We start from the raw sequence: 17,476 nt of genomic DNA on the forward strand, positions 1-17,476 counted from the left end.
GAATCGATATGGGCTGGTGCTGCACAGCTCCGGGGACAAAGCCAGGCTGGAGCGATGAGCAATGTTGTTGGGTGCAGTTATGGGAGTCTGGGGTAAGCCAGGAAGACACAGAGGTGCTGGTGGCTCCAGGGCTCTGCCAGTGTGAGGTGTAAGGGTGACAGCAGGGCTGTTTGGAGAGTGGTGCCTTCAGTTTGCCTTCCAACCCCATCACTTTCTTTAGGGCTGTTGGGCTGAGGCTTTTTTTGAGACTTAAGCTGTGGCTGTCGTGTGCCAAAGCGTGTTGCTTTCCATCATGCCTCCCTCAGGGGTTCTTGCCCCTTACAAGGGACTCTTGCTTCACTTTTCTCCTCAAAACCTTATCTCCTGACCTCTAATGTCGCAGGGGACCCAGAGCCCTGGGCACAGCCATGTCTACTTGCACATCCAAAGATGCGACCCTGGTTCCCGCAGCACTTCTGGGTCCCGGGACTGGGATCCTGCCCAGCTGTGGTCATCACCACTAAGAAAGTGTTAGCTGGGGTCATTTGAAAACATGTTTTATGGGGTCTTTCCACTATCAGAGTCTCACCCCAGCTCCCCTCCCTGCTTGCTGCCTCGTGCTGAGCCCCAACCTCCACAGGCAGTCAGCATATGGTGCTGGAGAGATGTTTTGTGGCAAGTACCTGGCTCACTGCTGGCTGCGTTCTTCTTCCCTTTCCCATCTATTAAAGAAGCAAAGCAGAAGTTCGGGTTAAAAGGGACTAGAAGAAAGGGGCTTTTAAGGGTACCTTGAAGGAGCAGGCATGGGGCTGGGGAAGGGACTGGTTTGCACCAAACAGCCCTGCAGGGATGTGCAGCATCAGGGCTTGTGAACCTTCATTGGCTTTTTCTCCCCTCGGGTGACCAGGAGGGACTGTCCCTGCAGCCCTCTGCAGTGATGGGAGCAGGGAGATTCCTGAGCCGGTTTGGGGTTGCCTGAGCCATGAAAGCCACCTCCAAAATCTGTCCCATGTACAGATCTGGGATTCAAGACCACTCCAAGCAGTGGACAGGGCCAGGATGGATGTTGTTGCTCTGTCTGGAGCTGGATTTATGCCTCCTTGCTGAAGTCTGGAGGATTTTTGTGTGTTGGAGGGGAGCCGTGCAGCTGCTTCTTCCAGGACAAGGGTATTTTGGAGTATAGATGTTGCCCATGGGGTTGAGCTGCTCCTCCAGAGCTGATGAGACACACCAAGAGCTAAATAAAGTGTTCACCCCATGTTGGGAAAATCACCCGTTTCCAGCACCAACTCTGAGTGGGCTGGTGACACGGTTGTGCCTGACTCGGCAGCTGACAGAGACACTGGGAACCAGAGCAGCCCTCGGACCCTCCCCAGCCAGTCACCCCCATCCCACTGGAGACGGGGCGGGAGGTCTGGTGCCCTCGGTCACCCATCCTGGCTGGAGATGCTGCTCTCAGCAGCACTTTATTGAAACAGTGTTTTTCCCAGAGTGCCGGCACACACCAGATCTCAAGCCATGCCGTTTTTCAGGAATCTCTCCAAATAGCCCAGAAGGGCTCTGGGGGTCCTGGCAGCCGTGGCACCCACCTCCCAAAGGCCACAGTGGCCTCCTGGGCTTTGAATTGGCCCCTTTTGGCTGGGAGGAGGTGATCTGGGCCCAGGATTGTGTGCCATGAGGACCCTCCTGCTTTGCCAACCTGGCAAACCTTTGCCATAACTCCGAGCTGAATCGACAGGAATTTGGGCGTGATGTAAACTGGAGTGCCTGCTTGCTCTGTGTTTGATGAATCTTGCTGGAGGTCTGGGGGACCTAAGTGAACATTGAAAGGTGTTTTTTGTGGGTGAGGACCAGCCTCCAAGACCTGTGTGTATGGGGGGATACCTCCCCTTGGGGAGGGGGCTGTGCCAGCACCATGAGGCTGTGGTGGGGGTCTCCACTGCCCTTGCACTATCCTCCTGAGCTGAGCAACATTGTCAGCAGCATGTGTCCTGTCTTGTTGTGCTGCCTCACCCTGAGTGTGTTTAATTACATCTTTGGGAGGGATCTTCCCCTTTATTCCCCCAAATCTTCTCCTTAATTAAAATCCTTGATCTGGGACAGAGGAAGCAGCTGTTGCCTCTTTGCTGCGTGCTTGAGTGTGTTGCAAGCTGCTAACCTGGTTACTGGCCACACAGGGACAGGATGGGGGACGGTGTGGGGACAGGCCAGGCCTCATGCAGAGGTGGGGGGCACTGGCATCACTGTCCCATCTAGCTTCTCCAGGCATCTTGAGGTGATGCTGAGTGGAGCTGGTTGCTACAGCCACCCTTGCCTTGCTCACGGAAGGGCTAAAATCATCTGAGGTGTGAGTGGGAAGGGAGCACCCAGTCCCTCTGTGTCTTTCGCACCATGGAGTCCCTCCCTGCAGGGGTGCAAAGGACTGGAGCGCCCAGCACCCCCATGGAGAGAACACTGGGCTCAAAACCAGCCATTCGGGGTTTGCCCAGCTCCTGCCCTGGAGAAGGGCTGAAAAATGCAAGTGGATGAAGGTGATCAGGGAAGCTGGGACTGGGATTGTCCTTTGAACTCAGTTTGCCCCTAGGATCCCTGATGTATCTGGCCAGGGTCAGTTATTCCTCATTCCTCCCTTCGTTCGTGCACTCTCCCGTTCAGAGGAACTGCCTCGGGAGCCAGCTGCAGCACTGCAGGATCCGAATCCAGCGCTGGCACCTCGCAGGGCTCCTGGTACACCCCGCCACCCCCATGTCCCCAGCCTCGCCACGGTGCGGGGCCATTCCCTGGCATGGGCTCTGCAGCTTCATTACGTTTTCTTCCAGAAATAGCCCAAAGAGGTGACTTTATTTCTCCCTGCCTGCCTGGGGCTGGTGTTTCTGCAGTGATCCATCATCAAAGCAACAGGTAAGTGTCAGGAACAATTAGTGAACCCGTGGTGTTAACTTTATCAGAGACGATATGTCTCTCCATAATGAAACTTGTGGAAGAGAAAAAAAAAAGAGTGCTGACAACAGATGTATTATTTCATCTCCAATTTACTGGTGCATGCATTTTTCATTCATGGAAGCCGCTGATATGCAGATTTATTCAGAGCAGAGCAGGTACAGCCCTCAATGGATCAATTATTGCAGCATGCTTAAGGAGCAAGGGACCTGGCTGAGCACATGGCCATGCAAGGCAGTTCCCAAAGCCAGCCCCAGATTTTGACCCCAAGATGAGCTGAAAGGCCAGTGATCTTCCTTTCCCAAATCCATGATTTTCAGTCCTGATTCTGTTCCTGTTCTGGGCCAGGAGAGATTTCCACTGACCTTTGTGGCTCGTGTCTCCCATGTATTTCATGTGGAGTGCCCTGGGTTGACCTCTGGCCATCTTTCTCATCCCCTTCGCTGGGGGATCCAGTGTTCGGCGCAGCTCGGGGTGGCTTCACCTCCCCCTTGTTTTGGAGAAACATGTCAAGCCACAGACAGAGTGAAGTCTGAGTTTATTTTATGGCCATATTGAAGTGGCTTCTTCAGGTAACCCTTCTTTGGGTTCTGGATACTTCGTCACCATCGTCATCCCTTGAACCTCAATGCCAAAGCCAGGTGCCTCTTACTGGTGATCTGAGTTTGGCTTCCAGATGTGTCTGAAGCTCTTCTCCCTCCATGTGCAGCACGTTGTGGTTTCTCTTTGTGTTTTGGGGGAGTTACCTCTCCTATGGTGGTGGGGGAGGACACCCTCTTGAAGCCAACATTCAGCTCCTTGTGCTGATGAAACTGAATCAAAGAAAAATATTGGAGGTCTTTTTTCCACTCATTAGGAATGGAAGACCAGAATCGTCTTTCTTCTGGGTACTACACAACCAGCATGAATTATTTAGGAGAAAGCATCTCTCCAATAAATATATTTTTTTTTTAATGTGGGGAGATTAAATCTGATTTTTTTTTTTTAATATAATAACAAAAGCAATTTCTCTCTCGTAAGTCCTCATATTTCACACAGTAAAGAGAGCCCAGGCATCCATTTCTGTATTGATCAGCAAATAGGTCCTTGTATAGATTTAGTTCACCCAACCTTGTTTAATTTTGGATTCATTGATTCAATGCAAAGATCTAGATGAAAAGCAAGTGGGCTGTTTCCAGTGCTGGTGATGCTATTTTTAAATAAATCTAGTGCATGCGAAAATAAATATGCAAAGCATTTTGTAAGTCCGTATATGGGTGGGGAAGAGGAGACCAGATGTACTAAAATATTTAACAAACTTTTTCTTCATTTCTCAAAATGCATGTTTTATTTAGTAAACACTAGTGAAATTTAATCTGATCCAATATTTGCACCGACAGGCTGGGCTGTGCCTGTCGCCCGGTGTGAGCAGGTACGCGGGACCTTGAAGGAACAGTCTGCGCGGTGACATTGGTGCCACATTTAAATGCAAAGCTCATTAACCATGTCTGGGATTTTTTGTTTGTTTCTTTCTTTTTTTGTTTTCACATTCGTTACAAGAGCAAGAGATGAAATACCCATCTAGCATTCCCTTTCATCTCCAGGCATGTTTTTTCCACCCCCCCTCTGTTGCTCAGATGACAAAGTTTCTTCTTTGGAATTTTATTTGATTTCAAAAGATGAGAAAGAATTAAAAGCATCTCTGGGTGGCTGGGCTCACCTTACTCTATCTGGGATCCTCCAGAAGGTGAATGCATGAACTGACAAAGGTTCCTGGTCCCAAGAGATGGAGTTCATCCTGGGACCAGAGCCATGTCCCAGCTTTTCCTTCACCTAGAGGTGACCATCCTGCAGATCTCAGCCCACTTTCCCCAGGGAACAACATCTTGCACTGGGTGTATGTGCCTGTCTCCTTGAAACCCTCAGCTTTCAAGCCAATCAAATTTAATTGAATTGTGGTTTTGATCACATCTGACGGTGGCAGAGATCTTGCTGATAATCAGATTCCCATGGGTGACGCGGAGGCGGGGCTGGTGGAGGAGGGAGGGAAGTTGGGGACCTGTGTGCCTGTGCTGATGCTGCTTGGTCCTTATGAGACACCAGAGAAGCTACGTGGCAGCCAGGCTCCATCCACCCTGGGGCCAGAGCATGCTTTGGGGCTGGGTGAATTTACTGTGTGTCTCAGTGGGGACTTAACCAGACAGGCTGTGTTGTTTCTGATTTAAAAAAAAAAGCCAATTTGCTTGTCAAAGCCCCAAGGTGGGTCCATCTTGCTGCAGCCGGGGGCTGTTGGGGAGCACCTCCAGCATCCCCCACTGCTGCTGCTCCAGCACTTGTGGTACCTGGCTTGGCCTCATCCTGCCCTGGCTGGTGTCTGTGCGTGGACGTGGGCTCAGCTCTCTGTCTCCCCTGCGCGCCTGCCCCGTCTGCTATCACTCACACCAGCACGTGCACAGCCGGGGATGGCAGCAATTGATTACAGGTATTCATGTGTGATTTACATGAATTTGACTGGAAGCACAGTCCCTGGGATGGGAGAGGAATATTCCTTGTCCGGCCGTGCTGCCCCCTGTTCCAAATGCCTTTCTGTCAGCGAGCGTTTAATTGGGCATTTATTGTGTGTGTAATTTTGGAGGTAATGAAGCAGATGGGGAAGAGCGAGCCAGCAGCCTGTCCTCCATCCCCTGATCTTCGGCAGCGGCTTGGACACAGCAGTGAAGGCATTGGAGATCTTGAGCAGGGCTGCGCTCCCTTGCCTGAGACACTGGGCGTTTATCCCCCAGGTTGAGGGCAAACCAAAAATCCTCTGTCCTGACCTCAATTTCTTCATTAAGCCTTTGGAGGGACACATCTGTCCGCACCCCAGCATGCTGGTGCAGCTCCCCCAGGGTATTTGGAAGTGAGAAGATGGGGCTCCACAATGCAACACCTGGTACCTGTAATATGGTGTTGCCGTTGCACGAGGCCATAAGCCTTGCACTGAGTTTGCAAGGCCTCAGCACTGAGGCTTGGTGGACCTGCTCTGTCTGAGCTTTTCTTGACCTCCCACAGCTTCGTTTTTTAGCTGTAACAGCAATTTTTCTAATTGAGCAGGTAGCTATGGCTGATTTATTTTACTTCTGTTTGTGTGGTGCAGCCCTAGTTTTATACAGGTAGCAGTAGCAAGCAGTTATTCCATGTAGAATAAGATTTTCTGGCTAATGTAATGATGCAGGATAGAGAAATATATGGTATGGAAAAGGGAGATGTGAGAAGTGGAGATGTGGGAAGTGGCATAGAGTTGCTCAGACATGGGAATGTGAGACCTGGGGTCCCAGGGTTAGTACTGGAGACCTCATGGCCATATACACACACACACTCCTCAGTGGTCAGTGAAGGACATGCAGAACTGATTTCAGGGGTAACAAGGAGAACAAATAAATGGTATCTAACATATGTAAATGGCACAGCATATAGCAAATTCAGATTTAATGTGGAGCTGCGGACCAGTAGAGAAAATGCGAGGTGTAAAGCTGTTAACAAACATCAAAAAATGACCCCAGGTGGATCCTAAAGTGATGGAGAAGAAACCATCAACGTGAGCATCATATTCCTCCCAGTGAGGACTCCAGACGCTGACCACTCACGTAACGGGGGACATGTCCTCCTCCTGGCTCCTGCTCCCCCTCTCCTGCTGCCACCTCTGCCCTGGCCATTCCTGTCACCAGTGCGGGGGGGGAACGTGTCCCTGCAGCCTGGTGAGGAGGGTGGGCTGGAAGAGGGTTTCCTGTATTTAGGAGCCTGCAGAGCAGAGGTGACAGCAGAAGGTGTTGCGAGCTGAGGGTGCAAAGGGTGGGCATGTTTCCAGACCGTATCAGTGGTCTATGCAACAGATTCCCTCCTCTCTGGTGATAATCAATCCACAAAAATTAGGGTAATTTTTCTTGCCTTTGATGAAACCAGCACTCCCATCTCTTGTTTCCACTGACTCATCCTTATTAACAATTTATATGAGGGTCTCAGGAGAAACGTTCCATGCAGCTGACTCCATCAGAAGCCTCAGGAAAGGATTTTAACCGAAGTCCCCAGTTCACGAGAGTTCAGGACCCCTATTTATATTATTCTTGGGAGCAGTTTGCTAATCATCATGACAGAGGGAAAGGTGAAGGCATGATGGCTTTGCATGATTCCCAGGGAGGGCTGGAGACACGGCTCTCTGGAGCGTGCAATACTCTGCTGTTCTCTCTGTGAATAATCCAGACTTCCAGGAATGCTGGAATGGATAAAACTAAGGGGATAGTAAAAGGAAACTTTGCATTTCTGCAGGGGTTCAGGTCCAGGAGGCACTCACTCCCCTCCTGTAGCTCAGCATGGGCCTACAGTGCCCAGGAGTAGGTCTGTCCATCCAAAAGTCTGAGAAAAAAGGGAGTCTGGGCAAATTCAGGTGAGAAAAGCTGTTCTCCCTTGAATGCCCCTGATTTATTTGGAGTTTTTTGTTCTCACTTTGTATTTAAGGCCCCAGACTAAGACTCAAGATTGCTAGTTTCAAAGACTCTCAATTGCTTGCCTTTCATTGCTGATTGTTTTTTTCCCCCTTTATACCTCATTTTCAAAACTTATTCCTCGAGAGGTGCCAAGATATTCAAGCCAAAGGAAAAAAACAAAACAAAACAAAAAACACAAACAAACAAACAAACAAAAAACGCAAACCAAAAAACAAGACGACCTGGGCTGTGTTTCCCCGTGGCTGCAGGTCAGCAGTTTTCTGGGGATTTTCAATGGATTTCAGGTTTCAGCAGATTTTTACCACAGTGAAGGAAATCAGACTTGATCTCTGTTTTCCAAAGTTTCTGACACTAATTGAAAGTAGCATCTCCTCTCTGTGGGCATGCAACTGTGGTTTAATGCATCTAATCCCCTTGGATGCAGTTGTTTGTGTTAATTACACCAACACTTGTCAACAGTAATTCTGCCACTTCTTTTTCTTTTTAACATTTTTTTTTTCCCCCTGGTCAATTTTAACACCTGATTGCTCTGTCATCAGTCGTCTCTTGTGGCTACTGAGCAGGACTTGCAGCACCCGTGCACTGCTGCCATCCAGCCTGGCTACAGCTGCTCAGCCTGAACTCTGCCAAACAGGCAGTGCATGGGGTGCAAATGTGTCCATCGGCCTTGGGGGAGGATTGTGTTGTACCTAGAATGTCTAGAAATCGAGAGAGGATGATCCAATGCATCCTTGTAACCCTACGTCTGCGAAGCTCCAGTATTTCCTTGGCCGTGAAGGTGACAATGGCATCCATCGCTACTTTAAAAAGGCAGTGGTGGGGCTCTTCAGACCAGCATGATTGTCACTGGTTTGGCCAAGTGGAGTTGAGCAGTGGCTTCCCCAGCACTCAGACTGGTGGGACTTAGGTGGAAATGGCTGAACAATGCTCTAGCAGGACTTGGAGATGGTAGAGACCCATGACGGTAAACTGCCGGAGGAGGATGGAGGGATGTAGTTATGGAGTGTAAGTGAGAGAAGAGAGACTCCTGAAAGGATCCTGCAGATGAAGTTTTTAGCTCAGTGCAGAAGACAGCAACAAGCCAGAAGACCTGAATATCATGGCCAGAAGGGTGAGAGAACATTGACAAGACATGCAGCTGTCAAAAAGACCAATGCTGAGCCTGGAGGAGACATGGGAAGGAAATGATGAGGTCAAGAAACTGAAGTGTAAGGTGACAGCTAAAAATAGAAGGGACTAAGTGATATTTGTATCAGAGGTATCATGAGGACGGCATGAAGAAATCCATCCCTGAGATACCCAACTCCTTGTGCTCAAGCCTTTCCCCCTTAAGCCCAGCATAAACTATCTTAATGGCTTTTCTCAGCTAATGGTGAGAGAGGGCAGAGCCAGGCATGGCAGCCAGGCACTTCCACCTGTCCACTGGTTTGGTTCAGATCACTAATGAACTAATTAGTTGCTATGGAAATGTAATGTGGGAGAACTTTGGGTAGGAAAAATTATAGGTAATTTTTATTTGTTTGGGCCCTGTTCCTATAGCAACAGGAGAACTTGTCACTGACTACCAGTTGGTTTCCATGGAGTTGGCTGCTAGTTCTGGGTTATTAATGCCTTCAAGCGTAAAACAGTGTGACTTACCTAGGAGGACTTGTGGATCTTCCTCCATCACATGCATGGGAGCTTTGCATTTAGCCAAACTCCTGGCCTTGCTTTTGCAGTGAAGTGAGCATGCTCCCAGAAGTTGGGTGGGAGTGTTCATCACCAACAGACAGAGTGCTAGAAGGATCCATTAGATCCCCCCTGCTTTGAATTCAAGACATTCTGGAATGAATAATCCATCACTTCCTAGCCTGTTCCACTTGCAGTATTGCTCGATTTTTAATTGGATTTTCTCTGAGTTCAGCTTCCAGATGCTTGGTGTTGATCTGCCTTTCTCTGCTAAATTAAAAAGTCTTTTAGCACCTGGCAGTTTTGTTGTAAAGGGACTTATTGTAATTAAGTCACTTCTCATCTCACCACAACTGGTTCTCCTGAACGAAGCCATTTGTTTTCATTCAGTCTCTCACCCTGAAGCATCACCCGTTTCTGTACACCTCTGAACAGAAGGGATGCAGTCTCTGCTTTGCAGCCGTGTTGGAGGTCTGTCGAGGGACCTCTCCAAACTCCTTCAGAAGCTAAGCCTTGGAACCAGACCAAACACTCTTGAACACTAAAGAGACTGGATTTGGGCGAGAGATTGGTTTTATGCTAGGTTATATTTCCCTCCCACCAGATAACTCCTCAGCCTTCTGTAGGTGATAATTACCCAGTAGGAGCTAAAATGTCTCTCTCCGCTCTCCACTTATCAACCCATACTTCACTTTGAAGGCATCAGCCACTTCTCTCCAAAGCACCCCGACCAATTCCCACAGCCAAGGGAAGCTCGGCGCGAGTCCGGGCAGCCTCCGCTGGCTTTGAAGGTGGTGCAACAGCTACTGCCTCTCCCCGGGGAGAGAGATCTTGCTTCAGCTTTGAAGGCAAATAAGGTGATCAGTGTGTGGATGAATCTTTAACGATATTTGGCTGAGTGCACCATGCAGTCAGAAGGGAGGCATGAAGCAAACCAGCTAGCAAAGGGCAGCTACTCATAACCAGCCCTTCTTCAAATCTCTTGGCAAGCTTTGCTCCTGGCCTCGTAGCTCTGCATGCTGTGCTCACAGCTGCTCCGTCACCGTTGGTGAGGCACAACCCAAATGCCTTAAAACGAGGGTGCAGAGAAGGATGGAGGATGAGTCTGAGCTGAAGGCTGGCTGTGGAGTTGGGAGGAATGTCCTGAGCCACCAAGGCGGGGTCTGGCTGGCAAATGTGGAAATGCCAAACCTGCAATGCGGAAGAAAGGCTTCATGCAAGAGTTCCCGTATCTCCTTAGTGCCTCTTGAATTACAGATAAATTATATTAAAAATCCCTCTGCAAAACTTGTGTTTATTCTTCCATGCATTTCTTTTCAAGGGTGGTACCCATGCGGTGAGAGCTATGGGAAATGCTGTATTTAGGCAACCAGCAGCATTGGCTTTAGCATCGAGCCTGGCTTTTGGATGAAGAGTGGCACTTGGATGAAGGTGGGACATCCAGCACTCCAGGAACACAGCTCCAGGATGGAGACCCAGAAGCTGAGAGCAACAGGGGCCCAGGATGTGACATGTTGGCAATGCACCATGTGGCCCCTGGCCCATGGCAACTGCCGGGGTCTTTGTGCCCATATCAGTGTCCTGGCTATAAATAACAGTGATATTCTTAGTGGTCACCTCCAACCCAGCTGCAGCCCATGACTCATGGTCTTCCTGTCTGCAGCGACACTACAGGCTGACTCACGGCTACGGAGGTGTGTTTCATCCTGACCTCACAGCCCTTTGATTTCATCAGACACCCTTGTGTATTTGTGAACGAGGGGTCTCCATTTCAGGGCTGTGAAATCTGGCTAGCATCCTGCAAAGACACACGGCAGATGGTGCTTCATCCCTAGCTTCACCTGGTTCTCCTCCTCTCCTTCCTTCACTTGTGGCTGGCAAGAAATTCTTCCTGGCTTGGTTTGATCTGCAGCTCTCCCAAAGACGGCTTTGTTTCTTCTGTGCTGTTAGAGCCCCTTGCAAAATCAGCATTTTCCCACTTGATATCCCAGCCTTCCTGAGCCTGGAGCAGCCACAGCTCTGCACCAGAACAGGTACGTGGCCTCACTGACGTGTGGGAAGGCAGCTGATATGGGCCTTATTCAGCCATCCCCAGAAGCTGTTTGAAGCAGCATCTGAGGAGGGGTCTGAGCATGGAAAGTACCTGACACTTGGGAGGAGTGAGACCAGCCTTTGGAAGGTGGTTATGAGTTGTGGCACTGATGACAGTGGAGCTGTGCTGCTTTGCTCTGAGCATCTGTCACCGTTGTGGCATAGGAAGGGAAAGGATGACACGTGCCATGTCACCAGGTAAGGCTGGGTGCCAGCGGAGAGAGCCATGCTGGACCCCTCGGGGATGTGATTGTTCCTGTCAGGTCTGTCAGGTCTCCTCTTCTCCAGCCCATGTTCTGAGGGGATGTGGTGGAGCCACCTTGGAGGGTTTTGATGGGAAAGCTGCTCCTGGCCAGTGAGGTCACCAGCAGTGTGACTGGAGCGCTGTGGTGAGCACTGGAGATACCACCCAGCTCCGCGGTGAGGCGGGTGGGAGGGGGAAGCAGTGTTTGGTTTCATGACACACAATCACATGCTTTTAATCCGAGTAACCTTCTCCTGCCAGAGAATGGAGGCTTCTGCTGCACCCTGCGCTCCTGGGGAGGTCAGTGGGAGAGCCGTGGGGCTGCGGGCATCGTGTCTCAAAGCATGACAGCCACATCTGGTACCTGTCCGTGAGAGCTGGCAGCAGGAAGGTGGCCACAGAGGAGCTCCGTGGTGGGACAGGCCTGGATGGCTACTCCTTGTCACCCAGAAGCTCTGCCATGACTGCAACAGGCAGGTTTGGGTTGTTCTCCACAAAGTAGGCAAGACTTGTTTGGGTATGATGTTGTCCCAACCTCTTACTCCAGGCTTCTGCTGTCCCCAGCCCTTTGGGATACTTTCAACTGACTTTGTTGGAAGGTTCACTAGTGCTGAGATGTCCAGGTGAGCTTGTGGCAAATCCTGGGTGCCTTCCCACTGCTTACTTCAGCCCCCTGATAGACACATGGACACATCCCCTCAGGATGTGTCCATGCTGTAAGGGCCAAACAAGCTTTAGAGCAATTGAAAGCCCACAACTTCATGGTCCATCAATTTTCCACCCATGTTGCTGGTTTTAACCAGCTGCAGCTTGGACCTGGAGCACACTGTGTCCCTGCAGAGCTCTGAGTACGCACTGCTTGGCCCTGGGGCAGCGAGCAGCGTTTGTCCAAAAGCCTCACATGGGACCTCACAGCTTCAGTCTAAAATAAAACTGTGGGGTGTGAAAGTGTATTATAACAGCAAACACCAGAGCTACCTAGGAGCAAGCCCAGGTTGGGTCAGTCCTGGATGAGAAAGCCCTTTTTTTTTCTCTAGAAATGGTCATAGCAGACCCCAATGCTGCAAAGCAGAGAACAAAAGCATCTCGAGAGCTGAAGGACTCACTGGCAGCTTCTTCTCCACCACTGACTGTGGTGAAGAGAAGGTTGCATTTGCCAAGGGGTGTACCTCCTACAGCCTCCTGTCCACTCCCTGCCCGCTGATGGCCTTGCCTCACAAGGAACATGTCTTTCCAGGTGAGCACGGGAAGGTGTTTCCTGTGGAGCCACTAACCAGCGGTTGAGCAAGCGTTGCTGGCTTGAATGCAGGTTTTCCTACTTCCCCAGCCCTTTCCCTGCTCTCGATCCATTCACAGGGAAACATCTCCAAGCTGCTGATGCTCCCCAGCTCCTCAGCCTCACCCATGGGAGGAGTGGACGCGTGGTGGTCATCTCTGGGGTCTGGTGTCAGAAAAGGGTGGTGAGGACTGGCTCTGACGAGAGGAGATCTTTCTCCACCAGTGCTTTGGAGGTAGGAGCAAGAGGAGAGCTCCAGAAGCCATCTTCAGGGTGTTGAGAAAGAAGGAGCTGAGTGAGCGTGAGTCCATGTGAGTGAGTCGGGATGGGGATGGGCGAGTGCGTGTGGCTGCTCTGGCCGTGCTTCACCTCCCACCGTGATCCAGGGGGCTCCTTGATTGCCAGGAAGGGGCATTTGGAGGTTCAAAGGGCTGATCTCCAGCAGTCCATGCTTACTGGACGTGTCCTAGAGGCTCAGGGGACAAACCAGCTATCTCCTATGGGACCTAGAAGGGTTGGGAGGAAATCTGGGTGTTTTTCTCCAGGGTTGGGCTCCTCGTCTATCCCCAATGGTGAAGGGAAGAATGGATGTGGTGGCCTGGGGATTATCTCGGTGCTTGAAGGGACTTGGGGTGGTTTCCTGGTCTACCTTGGGGTGCAGCAACATGCTCCAGCCCCTGAGCAGCGCTTTTCTTTCCCAGCTGGGCAACAAGGTGAGAGCGGGTGCTTGCTTTTGGGGGAACAGTTTCTGTGAAGGGTTTCCCTTGCTCTGCCCTTCCCCATCTCACCAATGGTTTTACTGTGCCCGTTCCTGGGGGCTGTTCGCAGCACGCAGGGCTGTCTCTGATGGGGGTCCCTGGACTTTTGGTCACCAACAGGAATTTTTTACTCTGTGTATGAACAAGTCATTTTGCCTCTCCTATAACCTGCAGGGCAGGTTGTCCCGGGGCTGGTGGCTCTCTGTGGGTCCCAGCCTCTGCGTCTGGGCCAGTGAGGTGCTGACAGTGTCTGGGGTTGAGGGGTGCTGCCTTGAGGATCTGTCTCTGGGAAGGACCCATGGGGCTGTGTCCCATCTCTACGACACCCCTGTTTGTTTCTGCCTCCTCCATCCTGTTTAAACCTTCATCACCAAATCAGCTTCTGCAACAGAGCAAACATCCTCCTGTAAATAATCTGCACAGATGGGGATTATTTGAGCAAGCTGATGTGCACCGGCTGCAGAGGGTGGTACAGCAGGGTGCTGGGGTGTGGGGGAACCTTGCCCAGCCCTGCCCTGGGATTTTCCCATGGCCAGGACATGCCTGGGATCTCCAGGTCTCTTGACCAGTGCTTGAAGCTGTGGAGGTCTGAGGAAATTGGTTTTGCTGTGGGAGAGATGTGAGAAAATAGGTTTTGTGCTGGCAGAAACCCTGATGGAGCTGGGGAAGGAGGGAGAGAGGAGGCTCCCGCTCCTCTCTGGGTGTTTCTTGTCTCCTCTTGAGTTGCCCTATCCTCCGTGGCTAGAGCAGCTGGTTTGAAATGGGTTTAAAAATGGAAAATGTTAAAATGCTGTCAAAGGTCTTACCTGGAAAACCTCAAAGCAAACAAGCATCTGTGTTTCCCAAGAAAAAACGCTCCTTTTGGAAGCCCCGAAGTGCTTCGATACCCTTGATTATTTTTTTTTTCTCTCCCTCTGCAATTATTGCCTCACTTTGTGCTGAATTGGCAAAGAACTCCTATTTCCCCAGAACCTCATTTTTCAGGTGAATCACCATTAGCTGAAGTTTTTTGCTCCTCTGACTTCAGAGGTGGGCTGTTGGGGGCTCCCAGCGGCCATGGCCATGGCAGAGAGAAGAGGAGGTGACTTCCCAACCTCGTTAGTGCCGGGTCTGATTGATTAAGAGAAATACCCAGAGAAGGAGGAGGCGTGCTATCCTTGCATGCCCGATGCTTTACCATCAGCCGGAGCAGTGAGTCGGGCTGAATGGAGGTGCTGAGCCCTGCATGGCTGGTCTGGGGATTGGGGGGGTTGCTCGCCCCCTCCAGCTGCCCAGGGATAAGAGCCCTTTGCTCGCCACAGGCAGGCAGGACTCAGGAGCCCCCTGCATTGCCTGCCCCTTCCTCACCCTGGGAGTGCATTTTTGGGGCCAAATGGGAAACAGGGGGCTCTGTCCTGAGCCCTTTCCTGATGGAGCAGCAGAGCTGAGCGCGGGAGGGAGGGAAACATCTCCCCCCAGCTACATCTGCTCGCTGCGAGTGATGGATGTCACTGAGTCAGGCAGCTCTATATATTTATAAATCGTAGCAGAGCAGCGCAGTGTTTACCAGCTGTAAACCTCAGAGACTTCCATCTACCTGGCAGCCAGACCTGAACCCGAGCTGCCCTCCGCCCTGGCCTCGATTCTGCATCGCTGCCGGCAGCCCAGCCTGCTCTTATTTTTAATAGAGCATTTCTAGATTACAGCGAGTGACAGGAGAGTGATTTGCAATGTGTCAGGTTTCCTGCCCTTTCTCTTATAGCCCCGGCTTATAAAAATATGTTCCCGCTGGGATTGCTTCAGTTCCATCTCTGTTGGCCAGTTCAAAATGCTCTTTATTATTTGTATTAAGGAAGTGCCTGGGGGGGCTCAGGAAAGCTTATGGTACCAGTGCCCAGCAAAGGCCAGTCCCTGCCATGGCTCCAGGATGAGGAAGGCTGTTTTCCATCCCTGGGGAGGTGAAGGGAGGTGACCTGAGACATGCAGGCGGGGAAGGGTTCACTCCAACGCTGCTGGAGGTGAGACCCTGGCCATCAGTCCATTTTTGCAAAGACTCATCTCCTATATGCCCTGTGTGCGCTTTGCCTTTAATTTGAGGTCTTGATCTCACTGTATTTATAAAAATCCCCTGCTCGACAAGGAATCTGTTGGCTTCGGCACGTGGCACGAAGCTGTTTTTGGCAGGGACTGCCGTCTCGGTGGGCTGGGGGAGCCTTGTGCACCGGCTGTGCTGGACACGGGGCTGGGGGGTACTGGGGGGCTGCTGCAGCCCCCACTGCTTTCTGGCACGGTGCGGTGCAGAGCTGGGGCTGATCTGCAGCGCCAGGATCCCGGTGACATCAAATACGCAATTAGCTGAGGTTCATGAAAGCATCTGAGGGAAGAGTTTGCTCACAGAAAGGAGCACTGATCGTACCTGCTGCTCCCCATCCCCCTGGCGTGCCACACTCTGCCACCCTATGGCTTCTCCCCCCTCCAGGAGATCTCAAAGGGCTTCACAGCCATTACTAAATTAAACTTTTACCAGGGAGTTAAGACTGTCTCTGCTTCTCAGATGAGGAAACAGGAGGACGGGATGAGATGAGATGAAGCGATTCACTCAAACCTGTGCAAAACCTCAGCAGCAGATCTGAGTCCTGGTCTGCAGCGTGGCTGCAAATCCTCCTGCTAATCTCTGCTTTATTGAAGAGCACTGGGGGATTTTTAGAGGTCCTGCTTAGATTACTCATTCATTTTCCTCTCCACTTTGGCAGAGTCTATTTCCTTTATTAGCTCTAGACTTCTACTGCAGTGACAAAGCTACTAGAAGATCCCTTCCCTCTGCAGGCCCTCCTCTTAAAAAACAAGTGAAGCATCCTTAGCTTGTGCAAGTGGATGCAACTATATTTCCTAGTGCTAAAGGTGCCAATTCTTCCCTTTGAGAGCACTTCAAGCACTTACACTCCAGCTTTTGAGAGTTACGGCACAGTTCTCACCGAGAGCTGAAGATTTCCAGCGCCTTCAGGGAGGCAGAAGCAAGGGAGGACATGCAGAGGATGCCATCAACCCCCCCCCGAGGCATGCAAGGAAAAGAGAAGGCACCTTGCAGGATGGGGGAGCCGGGCTGGGCTGGCACTTGTGACTGTCCCAAACAGGTTGGATCTGTTGATTGCTGGCTGCAGCCCTGCGCCGCTCTGGGGCTGGACCGCTGAGCTGGAAGGAGCCCAGAGAGAGAAAACTGGCTGGCAGAAGATCCTGCAAGAAGTAAAGCGCTTGTTGTTGCTCAGGCAGGAAATTGCCGCGTCTCCCAGGAGCTTGTACCTCTGCTAAAGGTCCCCCCTTGGGCAGGGATGTCACGGGCAGCGCTGCGTTACCCAATCCACACGCTGCCCGACGCGACCCGCAGAACCGCAGCTCAAAACCCACCGGGGAAATGCAAGATCCTGGCTGTTGCCACCTGCGAGGGGACTGTGCTGCGGTGTCCCAGCACGGCAGAGCCCTGAGCCCAGCTCCCGGGTGCCTCCGCCACGGCACGCGTGGGCTCTCAGCGCAGGGCAGCACCCTCTCTTGTTGGCTGGCAGCCGGCGTGACCAGGCGGCAGCGCTTCGGGTGGCTGAGACGCTCCTGCAATGGCAGGACCTGGCTTTGGGTCTGATCCTGACCTGGCAAAGCTCTGCTAATGCAGCTTCTGGATTGAAGCCAGCGAAGCCGGGGGTTGGAATTTCACCTTTCTCCACAGAGGGAGATGCTCAGAGACTTGGATGTGCGCAGGCAACAGCTCTCTTCTGCTCAGACATTGCTCTGATTCCCCGAGCCAAGCGGCAAGGGGAGCTGCTCGCCCAGCAGAAGCCGCTGGGTGGGACCAGCTTGTGGCACAAACACAGCGCTCAGCCTCCCCAAAAACACGCAGGAACGCAAACTCCTGCGTGCTGCAGGCACAACATGGACAAATGTGGTGGGTTGTTGGTTGGGATCAAGAAATACATACATAAGCCATGGCAGGGTGGGTGGGCAGAGGAAAAAGTACGTGGTCTTGTTTGAGACCCACAGCTGTGAGCAACCTCCATCCATCTATCCCCTTCTCCTCCCTGAGCTGTTC

Source organism: Tyto alba, unplaced genomic scaffold, assembly GCF_018691265.1.
Source record: "Tyto alba isolate M040663 unplaced genomic scaffold, T.alba_DEE_v4.0 Super-Scaffold_28, whole genome shotgun sequence".
Classification (NCBI taxonomy): domain Eukaryota; kingdom Metazoa; phylum Chordata; class Aves; order Strigiformes; family Tytonidae; genus Tyto; species Tyto alba.